Genomic DNA, 12935 nt, shown 5'->3' with positions numbered 1-12935 from the left:
TTAGAACCAGATGTAGAAACTGATGTGACTCTGGCTAGGAAAGCACGTGTGTATACTGGGTACACTGGGAAGTCAAAGGTGTGAACTTCATTTGAGTATTTTTCACATTTGGCTACCTAACATTCAAACACCTTTTCGGTTTGTGAGGATTCCAAACTAGGTGGAAAACAAACCTTTATTCATTCTTTAGCTTCCAGCAAGCCACCAATTGCGGTGCTCCTTGATCTCTCATGACTTCACCTATTTTCCAAGCTTCTTATCTGCATACCAACTGATTCTCTGGGCTATCTCTCTCTAAGCGCTGTTACAAATTTCTCCTCTTTTTGGGTTTCCTTGAGCTTGACTCTCTTGTTTACAACCAAGAACTCTGATTGGCAGAGTATTTTAAACAACATAAAAACATGTTTTGCCTTTCACGACATAGATTTAGCACTCTTGTGTGGCAAGAATTTCAACAAAGCTGAAAATCCTGCAAAAAAATTTTATCCCAATCCTTAGAATTATAATTTTATTTGAGGTTTTCTTATTACAGAGCTTTCCTCAGTCTATTCATACGCTTATACTACAACTACTCCTTTATACATTAGCTGCTATTTTCATAAATGTTTCCACAAATTTTATATTTACAAAGTGGGCTTAGAGTTTTCTCCTTTCAATATTCTGCTAGGAGTACATGTATTTATAACCTTAAAACTAAAAGTACATCTACTATTGCAAAAATAGCTAATAGAATGGTCTACATTTTTTTTTTTGCTTGCTGATTTTAAATCAGCTTAATATTTATTGAGCTACTACAAGCTTCTTTTGGTTTAATTTGCATTACTTTATTTCTAGTACATAAAGTTGAACATTAAAAATATTATTTCTTTTTTACAAATTATCTTTAAAGATATTTTGTGCTACATGTTTCTCCCCATTTTATTAGCTTTAAATTATTTTTATAATTTTTGCCAGATGAAAGCTTTAAATCGTTATTTAACACAACAATCTTTTGTTGGTATTTTTCTCCTTTATCTTTGACCCTGGGCACTGGTAATACTGTTATCACCCTATGTTCCTCAATCACAAGGGAGTAATAATAGCTCCCTGCTGTTGCTATATTTTGCATCACTTTTATGGCTTTTCAATTATTCCAGCATAGAAAAAAACATTCTCTGTATTAAATTTTCTCTGTGTAAAATGTCTAGATTTGGGGGCATTTTTAGTTTACTGGAAAATCTTTGGAATTTTTTTCTCTAAATAGGGTAAGAAAGGGATTTAATTTAACTGTTTCCTAATAATTTGACCAGTTGTTACAAAAGGTTGTTTAGTCATCCAATCTTATACTAAGAATTAGAAATGCCACTTTTGAAAAATGCTAAGGAAATCTCTTTCTGTACTTTCCATCTGTTCCCTTAATGTTTCTCTATATGTATGCTCTTCATGGTTTATTATAATTTTATAGTATCTGGAAGTTTAAGATTATCATCATTTGGTGTGGTTTTCAAAATTATCTTTATTTTCTTCCATTTATATTACTTTATTATATTATTCCATTATATTATTCTTCCAGAAAAAAAATACTATCATTTTTGTCAAGTTTGATAAAGAGTCCTTTGGGATATTTATAGAAATGGCATTATTGTGTAAAGAATCAATATTTTTACAATACCCTACTTTTGTAGCTAGGAACATGGTATGCTTTATTCAAGTTTTGTTTTAGATATTCAGTAAAATTTAAAAATTTTTATTATGTAGGTTTTGCAGTTATTCCCAGATATTTACTATCGTTAAAAACCTAAACTATTTTTTTTAATATTTTTACATTCATTCATACTTTAGGACACTGTTATATTAAAATGTATTTTTTAAAATTCAATACAAAAATGTACTGAAAATAGCAAACCAAATCTTCTATAGCCACCACCCAAATTAAACAATCAAGATTTTATCACTTATGCCTTATCTATCCCTTTTGTATTGTTGATACTATCCATCTATGACTCACTAAAATGTTTTTACTGTTGATTTGTTTCAATTAACATCAGTATGTCAAATTAGTGTTTTTTCTTAAGACTTTTGAAAAATCTGGATCAGGCCTTCCCATTCCTCTACTCCCTTCAATTCCCTTCACTCTTTTTCTCCCTTTATACCATTGACTTGTTGTAAAAACTGAATCAATTGCTTTTAGCAACTGGATTTTGGATATTTGCTTCTTTGTGGTTCATTTAACTTCTTCTTTTTCTCATTTATCCTGTAATTAGCAGTTGGCTCTAAAGTCTTTATTAGATTCAGGGTCAACTATTCAGGCAAGAATATTTCTTAGAGATTGATACAAAATGGATTTAATAATAGGGTTATGACATGAATATACTCTTAAAAATGAGAAAAATGGAAATGTTATAACCTACTTGGGTCATCTACTTCCTTCCCAGATGTAACGTGTGTTATGAATGCATCTGCTATGATACAGTAGAGAAAATGTATAGAATCATTTACTTGGTGCATGTTTACCATAGGGATTTATACTTCATATTTTGGTTATGCTCTTCTCACACAATATATCCTGGGTTAAGTCCATGCTCTGTTGAATCTAACCCATTTTTAAACTGTTGTGTATATCGCATTTTATTCACCATTTCTCTATCAGTGAAAATTTTAGTAAAATTGCTTTTTCCCCCTATGCTGCAATAAATACATTATGTGAATGCAAAAATGTTTTGCTAATATAAGTACCTAATAGTTTCATTGAATCATCACGATATATTTACATTTTAGTTATAATAGACACTATTAATATGCATTGCAAAGTTGCATTTTTACCACTCCTACCACCAGTGAGTGAAATACCCATTTCTTCATAAACTTTCCAGTGCTTGACAATATCATTATTTTAATATGCATTTCTGAGATTTGTAAATTACTACAGAAATCAAATGTATTTTTACATTCATTAGCCATTTGGGTTGTTTCATGTGGTGATTTTTAAGATTAACACACGGTCAGTGCTTATAAATGTTCTATATATGTGTTAATCCTGCTTTTACTTACAGATTTCTACATATTTATAACAAATTTTGCTATTTGTATTACTCAAGAAATCTGTATCCTCATTTAGTTTTGTTTACTTGGTTTGTTTATATCTGAACGGTGTGTTAAATTCTTCCACTGTGATTGTGGGGTTTTCAATTTCTATCTGGAGTAATTTTTTCCCATATATTTCTGAAGCTAGGTTGTTAACTACACCCACATTTGTGGTTGTTATATTCTTTTGGGGTGTTTATCCCTATATCAGCATGAAATGTATTTTATTTCTTTTAATGTGTTTTACTTTGAATTCTACTTTTCTGTGATGTAAATATTGTGAAAAAGCGATACAGACATTGCCTTTATTTTTTTTAACATGGAATATCCTTTATCTTAAAATATATGTATTTAAAGACTTTATTGTTTTAGAGCTGTTTTAGGTGCACAGTAAAATTGAGAGGAAGGTACAGAGATTTCCCATTTACACCTTGTCCCCACACATGCATAGCTTCCTCTATTACCAATACTCCCCAGCAGAGTGGTACATTTATTAAAATGTAGTAACTTATTATATATTTTAAATATACAAAAAACTAAAATTTTTTTCAGGAATGCCTGAGCCAGTTCTACCAATTTTAAATATTCTCCTATTCTTGATTTAAAATTTTTTAATGAAATAATGCATAACATACTATTGAAACCTGCAGACCATTTGTCAATCACATTTTCCTTCCTCCCCTTCTCCTAGAGATAACAACTCACTTGAATTTGTTATTTATCAGTCCTATGCATAATTCATACCATTACTTTGCATGTATTTATTCACAATGAATATATCACCTTGTGTGCTTTCACAATTTTTATGTCATCATACTATATGTATCATTTGGTAACTTATTTTGTGTCATTTCTGCTTTTTTCATATCAAAAGTTGTATTTGCATTTAATGGATATTATGACTTCACATGTCTTTGACTAGGTAAACACTTATTTTTATAGCTATGATCCAATTTTTCTAATAAAATATATAGTAAATTCATGTTCTGATTTTCATCCTGATGGCTGGCTTTCTTCATGAATGTTCTAAGTTCTGTATGCTGACCTAATTGATTGCATTTTAAGCCTTTTTTCTCCTTTCTTCCCTTTCCCTACCTATATGTCCCTCTCATTCCTTGCCCTTTCATCTCTTTTTATTGAACTTTTTCTTTTAGAGGATTCAGGAAACTGTCATTACTTTTACCTAGATCTTTGCTTCAGACCAGAGCCTACTAATGTCTCATAATAATGTTTCAACCCACCCCACTACACTGAAATGATGCATAACAACTTTATTACTTTTGGCTTTTGTAACAGAACCAGTGGAAAGAGAAAAGGTCAATGGATCATGCCAACTGCAATGATTTCATCAAATAAAGATCATTTTTTTTCCTCACAGAAGAGAAATTCTGGATGCAGGCTATCCATGAAATCATAGATGTTCAACCTTCTTCTAGCCCTCAGTTTCCCCATTGTTACCATGTTATTTTCATCCTCAAAGACTCAAGACAGCTCTTGTACCTCCATGCATTTTTGATACTGGGGATGAAAGGTAAGTGAAAAGAGCAAAGGTCAGTAAAACATGTCAGTTACACTTACACCTGCATAAAAATAACCAGAAATTCAACTAAGTACTTTCTGTTTATCTTCTTGGCCAGTTATAAGTACATGACAACTGTACCTTCAAGGAGTCTGAGAAGGCAGGTAATTTTAATTGGACATATTTTTTAGCCGAGGAAAACTGGGGATGTCATAGTAAGAAAGAAGGTGAGGGAGGTATTGGGTGGGAAACTAGAAGTGATGTGACAGAGATATTGGGGTCACTGCATATTCATCTTCCAGGACAGGGGCAGCTTGGCTTTATATCTGGTCACATGGCTGCATCTCCATCCTCTCACCTCTTCTAGGCTGACAGCATCTCACAAAGCAGGGTCAGAAATGACTGCCAGCAGGCTAACTGCAGGATGTTTTGTATGGCCTTTGAGCTAAGAATAATTTTTACATTTTTAAAGAGTTGTTCAAAAATAGAAGAAAGAAGAATATGTGATAGAGACCCACAAAGCCTAAGATATCTACTATTTGACCCCTTGTAAAAAAGTTTGTGACTCTTAAAGCTCTAGACTCAAATTCCAACAGGATTTCCCCTCATCTTCCTTTTTGTTAGCTCTATCTACCAGATATTGTGGAACATTTTTATTTCCCCATTTTCCCACAGGAATCATGTTTCCTACTCTCACCTTCTGCTTCAGCTTGGATGACCATCATCCCTGCATCTTCAACTCACTCACTGTTCCGTGTTTGTTGCAATTCTGAAACATTTTACACATATATATTTTTATGACTGTATATACTTGCATATATACATGTTTATAACTATGTGTTTACGTACATATGTTAATGACAGTGACACTGGCCATACATTTTCATTTTACTCTTTTTATGTTTTCTTTCTGTTACTTTATTTTCAAAATTCCTGTCATGCAAAATACCTTAATGTAATGTGAAAGTTTTTGTTTAAAACAGGTAAATCTCACTCATCTCTTTAATTTTTTATTTTCTGTGATTTCCCCTCTTTTCTTAACTTTTTGATTGATGGTAGCATTTTTATACCCCATTTTTCTTAAATGTTGAAGAAAGTTCTATTATTTTAATCATTGCTCCTTCATTTTCCAGCTCTTTAACTATTAATAGGAATTATTTATTATCTATTTCATTAACACTTATTTCTTCCATCTTCCTATTCCTTCATTTTTGGTGTTGCAATTTCCATATTGATTTTTCATATTCCCTAATATTATTTCATACAACTCATCCCTTTATTTTTATGTTAAATTAAAGTAGAATTTGTTGGCTCAACATGACACCTCACCATTAAATTTTTCACTTAATCAGGCTAAATCAATTGCTGCTGACACAGTGAATGACTCATGTATCCCAGCCCTGAACCAATCACACACGGAATTTTTCTGGCTGCTGTAACTGCTTCAGGGAGTCTGGGAACATGAGCTCAAGCCTTTGGTTCACTGAAGGTGGGAAGTGCTCTCACCAGTTGGACGCAAATGAGGAAGTGTAAAGCTCAAATGCCTCTTACAAGACATCCCATGATTAAGGGTGAAACCAGTCTTAGAACAAAGCTGACATTGTGGATGGCAATGTAGAGAAAGAGACAGAGAGGAAAACAACAACAGGTAAACCAATCATGAATTCTCTGCCTCTGGATTTCCTTTCATGTAAATTGATTATGTCTATACTGTATTAAGTTTTGCTGCTCAAAAGAGTGATCCACGCACCAGCAGCATTAGTACTACCTGGAAGATGTTAAAAATGAAGAATCTCAGGCCCTATCCAGACCAACTAAATCACAATCTACATTTTATCAGAATCCCCAGGTGATTAGTATAGGCAGCAAAATTCGAGAAGCATTATCCATAGCACTGGCTCTCAAAATGTGGTTCATGGATCGTTGGGAGTTTCCAAGGCCTTTCCATGAAATCTGTGAGGTCAAATTTATTTTTATAATTATAGTAAGACATGATTTTCCCTGTCTACTATACCAGGTACTGAAATGTCTTTATATTCTTAGTGAAGAATAATGCTGAAGGGAGAGCATAGACTAAGACTGATTTGGAGGTTTTCTCTCTTCTTACTCTGTGTTGGACTTGTGCTGTTTTGAGTTTCACCATCTTTTTCTCTTTTTTTTTATACCAGTGACTTGACTATATTTGGAAAAGCCCATTCTCAGTCTGCCTAGTTTTGGTGTGCATGACCTCTTGCCCTTACTGCTTTCTCCAGGCACACAGATATAACCTAGGTCTGGCCAATTAACTCATTTAATTCTCTTGGCCACAGTGATTGATTCAGAAACTGGCCTATGACCCATATTAGTGCATTCAGAAGAAATACTGGCACTTGTTTTTCCTGGAAAATACTGGGAACGAGAAGATCTCATTACACTGTTTTCTTTTTAAAATGCTGATATAAGCTAGTGTTGTCAGGAACTCCCTTTGGAGATGGCTTCCCTGTTATAGCTCAGTATAGAATTTAGGTCTAAAATAATTTTTCTTAGAATCCTAAGGCATATGCTATGATACTGCGGGATGTGTCTATTTTGTGAAACAAAGGCAAGGTATAACATTAACTAAAACCTTGAAAATTATCAGTTCACATTCATTTCCTTCCAGAAACTAGTATTGATTGTTATTAATCTTAATAATTGATGATATCAAACCATTATATGTCCCCTTTATTTTCACGAGTATTTGAGAAAAGCCTGAGTAAACTTTACGAATATAGATAAACAGATTTATTTTTGAACTTAAGGTTCTAGTGACCCTTTCTTATTCCTCTTTTAATCTCAGTACCTAGCACACTCTGCTTATAGCCCATTGCTGAAATGAATAAGGAATTTTGCATATAGGCATTGCAACTTCAAATCTTTTCTTCACCGCACTAAACTAGTATGTTATTAATTTTGAAAGGAGTTGAAAATATTTTTTCAAGGTTGACATATTATCTTTCAAGGATCCTCAGTTATAATTTGACTTCTAAAGCTTCAAAGAATATTATGAGAAATTTTGTAGGAAAAATTCTCCGTTAATAAATATTTATTGTGTGCTTAATATGCTTGGCCGTGTGCTGGTTGAATAAAATACAATCCACAATGTCTATTCTCAAAGAGATCCTATTTAATAGATAAGATGGACATAAGCATACTTTTATCTCTGTGCTAAGAGCAGCAGATTAAAACATGAAAGAAGTAAGGAGTGATTAACTTTATTTATGAAGATCAGAGAAGTATAATTGAAGGATGTGATGTGATGATTGGAGATAGAGTATATTACAGGCAAAAGAATGGCGTATTTAAAAACACCAGTATTGTTTGAAATATGGACAATAGGAGATGAGACTAAAGAGAAATGCTGAGGCTGTATGAAGAAGGACCTTGTGTGCCATTTCAAAGAACTCTGACTTTACTCAGCTGACTAGTGTTATTTATTTTTAAAGAAACTCCACTTGAAAAACATATAAATCCCCTCTAAAACAATTTGAGATTACGGTAGCTTGTGTATTCCTCCCTCGGTGAAAGCCACTGCTATAGACAAAGGGGATCCTTCAAAACGTCTTGCAGAGAACAGAGAAGCATTCTGGAAACAATGGGGAGGTGGACTGGATGACAGACATGAAAGCTAGACTTAAGGCAGTGGCTGTGTGAATGGGGAGGTGGACAGATCTGAGCTACCTGAGAGGTGGTAGAGTCAACAGGACGTCTTACGTAAATCAGGGCTTAGATCTAACTTACTTATATTTAAGTTAGAAGAAAACTTTAAAAATAATTATCCCTTAGTGTTCTGTAGACATAATCAGTGGAACTTATATTTGGTAATATATATTATTCAACTTTACAAATACAGAGGCTATTTATAGCCCCTTTAGGCAATGATTATAAGTATACTAAATAGCAGTGAAGGGGATACTGACTCATAAACTGATTAATGATTAATTTGTAGCTTGAGAATTTGACAAAAGATGCTGCTTACTCCTTCACTTTAGCTTTGATGTCATATTCATGTACAGTTTTATATTCTCTGAAACAGTCTGTTGGTTCCAATTTTATACAAGTAATATTAAATTAGTTTTGGTGCTCTAAAAGCCTTGATAGTGACCATTTCCTAATTTTCTTCTGCTCTTATAATTTATTTTTTCTTTACCTACACTGTAATATTTGTATTTTTGATTTTATAACTTGGTTGGTTAGATCAGTACTTCCCAATTTCTTTCACATCACAGTATACCTAGAAAATTATATATGTATGCAATATATAAAGGCAACAGATAAGGCTGCTTGCTTTAGAAGACCACAAACCAGGTGCTCTAGCCTACCAGACCCTTATCAGACTACTCTAAAGCTGGGGTGGGGGGGATTGCTGTCATGTCACACTCCCACAGTCCATTCATAGTAGTTGGAATGCTCTAAGTTAGGAGTGGAACTTAAAGATGTCATGATTATGGGATGGACACCTGCGTTGTTCAGTATTGTGGTAGTATTTGATATATCAGGTAGCAAAAATGCCAAGGAACAGCAGCTAGCAGTCAAGTAAAAATTTTGCAACATAGTAAGCATAACTCCAGGCAACCTACAATCCTTATAGAGAACATGACTGAGAGCATATGTTTCATTGATGTACACTCAGGAGTCTTTGGTAGGATATTATAAACACCCAATCCTTTTATTTCATAAATGAGAACACTTGAGATTAAAGAAAGTATATCTTGACTAGAAAGTAAATGACTTGGATATAGGTTAAATGACTGGAACGAAAGCTTTATGAAGTTGGGGACATTTTGTCAATTGCTAAACCTCATTGCTTGGTAGAGTTCATAGGACATGGGAGAAGTTTCCTAAAATTTTGTTGAGTGAATGAATAAATAAATGAATTGGCCAGCATCACACAGGTAATGACAGAGCCAAATTAAGAATTACAGTCTTCCATCTCCCACTTCAATGATTTGATCCACTGAGTATAAGACTGTATATCACACTGTTATCAATGTTCTATAAATAATTCATCATGTGGCACAAGGCACAAAAGGTCATGGACACATTCTAGAATTGAATATTTTAAGGATTTGCTTTTCTTCTGTTTTGTAGCAATTCCTATTGATCATACTCATAAACTGAACAGGAAATATTTGGCTTATATTTATCTTACCACAGTTCTATAAATACAGGTATTTAAAAAAAACAAAGTTGGTCTTAATTGAAATTTCATAAAATTTTTTCTTTGGTAGTTACAGTATTTTGTCATTTTCTTCAATAATAGAATATATTCAGGTTTGTATTTCCTATTCATTATATGAGGAAAGATAAAAGTTTTAGTAAGTAATTACTGGTGTGTCCTATATGCAAGCATTAAAATCAGAGAGAGCACTGTCATAGAAAGGTTACGTCACTCAAGAATTATTAAATATTCATTAGCCTCACCTCAGGTAAAGGTGTCCTTGTTTACATACTTGCAGATTTGCATGCTCATGCCCTGAGCAAGATTTCAGAAATGTTTATGATCCTATGACCACCTTAATTATAAATTCCCAAATAGATATTAGTTAAATCTTACTCAATGTGGTCATTTTTTTCCTACCTGGTTCTTTATGCAGCTCAATACACAAGGTGGCATGAAGATAAGATAAATAAAGTTGCAGTTTGGGTGCCTCCATTTCCCTCCTCTGAATCCTGATCCAAATCTGGAAGAGATTCTGGGTAGGACGCTTGGTCCTGGGGAAAGCTGCTGTGGTCATCCTGATGGATGGGGAAAGGGGAAGTTTTCTGTGTCTGAAAGACACCCTCATTCTCCAACATGTGGCCTTTAACGATTTTTTGAGGATTGTGTTACACAGAGAAACCCCAGACCAGAGCATATTTAAAATCTTTAATAAGATTTTCGTGAATCTCCATGCAGAAATCTCCACCATGGTCCTGGGGTAATGCGGCATCACTACCATGTGTAATCTGTGAAATGGCTTTTGGGTTTGGTGTAAATCCTCACTTGTTTCAGATACTCCCAGATCTTTCCCAATAAATCATCAAACTTTCAGCAGCGATGGGCAGAGATGGGTACAGTTAGGCACCTTATAGATGATAAACAATTCTTCAGAGGAGAGCCGGTCAATCTTATTTAACTAACTATAAACTCAGTTTCCTTGCATCACTTCAATGAAGTCATTCGCTGTAGCATCGGGACGCAGACTCATATCAGTATTAAGAATTTTGTACTCAGCCAGAAAACTTCACAGTTTCAATAGCCAGCTCACTCTGATGGTAAGTGGCCTTGAGATTAATGCTTCCCTTATCCTCCTTCTTAAAGCCAATATTAGAGGGTTTGCTGCTGCAGCGAATGCCAGAGCCTTATACTGTATTTTGTCTCAAAGGTTTCAGGACATCCAGAACAATCAGGATCAAGTTACACATTTGGGCCACTGCAATGACTTCACGGCCTCTACCTTTCCGACCCCTGGCACCCTCAATGATGCCAGGGAGATCCAGGAGCTGGATCTTGGCACCTTTGTATCTGATGACACCAGGCACAGCAGTTAGAGTAGTGAATTCAGGCTGCCACCTCGGAATATACCCCTACCAAGTTACTGAGCTGTACGGACTTCCCCATAGATAGAAACCCCACAAACTCAATTCAAGCATCACGAGTCTTGGCCACATCAAAATTCTTGCTCACCGACACCACCAACAACAGGAGTAATGAGTTCTCTGCGAAGTTTGGCACAGCGAGGCGTAAGCAGCACTAAGTGGTGCGCTGCGGTTGTGGTCTTTTAGCCGGAGCCATCTCGGCTTCGATCTGCAAGGTCCTGGCTAAAGTGCTGCTCGTGGCGGCGAGTCCTGGGCAGCGAACTGACCGCCACACTAACCGCGTCCGTCACACACCAGCCATCCGCTCTGCTGCGGCCGACAGGGCTACTGCACTACGCAGGCGCGGTACTTCCTACTTCTCGCGACGGATCAGTGCGAGACTCGCCGACCACCGCGATAGTACAGCACAGGGCAGTCTCCTCCTAATCGGCCAGCATCCTTCCTCGCCCCACCTGCCCCCACACCTGAAGCTTTTGGAGGATGATTTTCTGTCGTTTCCTTTTTGAGGTGTAGGCTGCATCATTCAGTATGGACCTCCGTTCTGGCCCCTGTGTGCACACAGGTATGTAGTGTCAAAAACCAAATTCTGCACCTGAGTAAAACAAAGAAGGAAAGTAAGTGGATTTACCTGCAAGGCAGCTCAAGGCCGGGGAAGCAGAGTCCCCTGATGCTTACAGGCTAAAGAGGTGGGATATTTTTTGTTTGTTTTTTAAATGGAGGTACTAGGAACTGAACCCAGGGACTAGCGCATGCTAAGCGTGGGCTCTGCCACTTTGCTATGACCAGTCCCTCCAACTAGTGAGGTTTTATGAGGTAAATGTGGAAGTTATTTGTGTTTTTCAGCTGATTGGTTGTCTGCTGGTCTTCTTCCTTATTTGGGTCGGGGAAGCTGAGTCGGAAACAGGAAGGCCAAAGATGGTGTGAATGGCTTGGCTTTTTGAGATTGGCAGGCGTCCTCTGTTGATGTCTGAGAAGAGCCGTAAATTACCGCAGCTGAGGTTAGGAAAAGGTAAGTTTCGTTTTTCGTTAATGGGCCTGCATTAGCCAACCTCATTTTGTCCCCCACAGAAGTGCTCCATTTTTGTTGTGTTCTACAGTGTACATTTATGTGTACACATTTCCGCACAAGGTCAAAGGTCTAGTGGGTTGGGGAAGTCAAGCTCTTTTACAAGAAGGAATTAGAGAGGACCGATTCCAAAGGATAGATGGCTTCTGAGACTGAGGCCCCACTCTGGTGGGAAGACACATCTGTTCAAATGCCGGGTTGCTGCGGACAGTACTGGCAGCCTGAAGGACTGAGCTCTGAGAGGAGCCTGGGTGAATGAAAAGCTTACATACCGGCCACCCCTCCTCCTGCCTTGCACTGGTGGCCGGTCCCGCCCAACCCTTTAGGCGGGCATTTGGCCTGTTTGTGGGGAGGGAGCCTGAAGATCCGAAGTGCCCCCATGGAACCTTTCCTTGGCCCTTACCTATGCCAGTGCTGTTCATGTCAGAGTCCATGACTCTTCGTCTTTCATAATAATTTGTAGTGATCAAATGTTTCAGGGAGGAATAATATATTGAATTATTGATTATAATAAAATTCAGCATAGAAGGTTTCATAAACTGTGGGTCAAAGAACCAGTAGCAACTTGGCAGATTGATGTGAATTATACTGTTGTCCCTTTCACCATATATCCATCTAGGCTGTAGTGTTAGCATAGCAGATGCTAAAGTGGAGATTTAGCAATTGCCACATTGTCTGATTTTTGAG

At 36.2% G+C, this 12935-nt stretch overlaps 1 pseudogene; it reads right to left on the bottom strand.

Annotated features, from left to right (window-relative positions):
* Positions 1-10198: 10198 nt before the first annotated feature.
* On the bottom strand, positions 10199-12629 carry LOC102503610 (annotated as a pseudogene).
* Between the last annotated feature and the right edge of the window lie 306 nt (positions 12630-12935).

This window comes from Camelus ferus, chromosome 7 (assembly GCF_009834535.1).
Source record: "Camelus ferus isolate YT-003-E chromosome 7, BCGSAC_Cfer_1.0, whole genome shotgun sequence".
In the NCBI taxonomy this organism is placed as follows: Eukaryota; Metazoa; Chordata; class Mammalia; order Artiodactyla; family Camelidae; genus Camelus; species Camelus ferus.
This window is presented reverse-complemented; position numbering and strand designations above follow the sequence as displayed.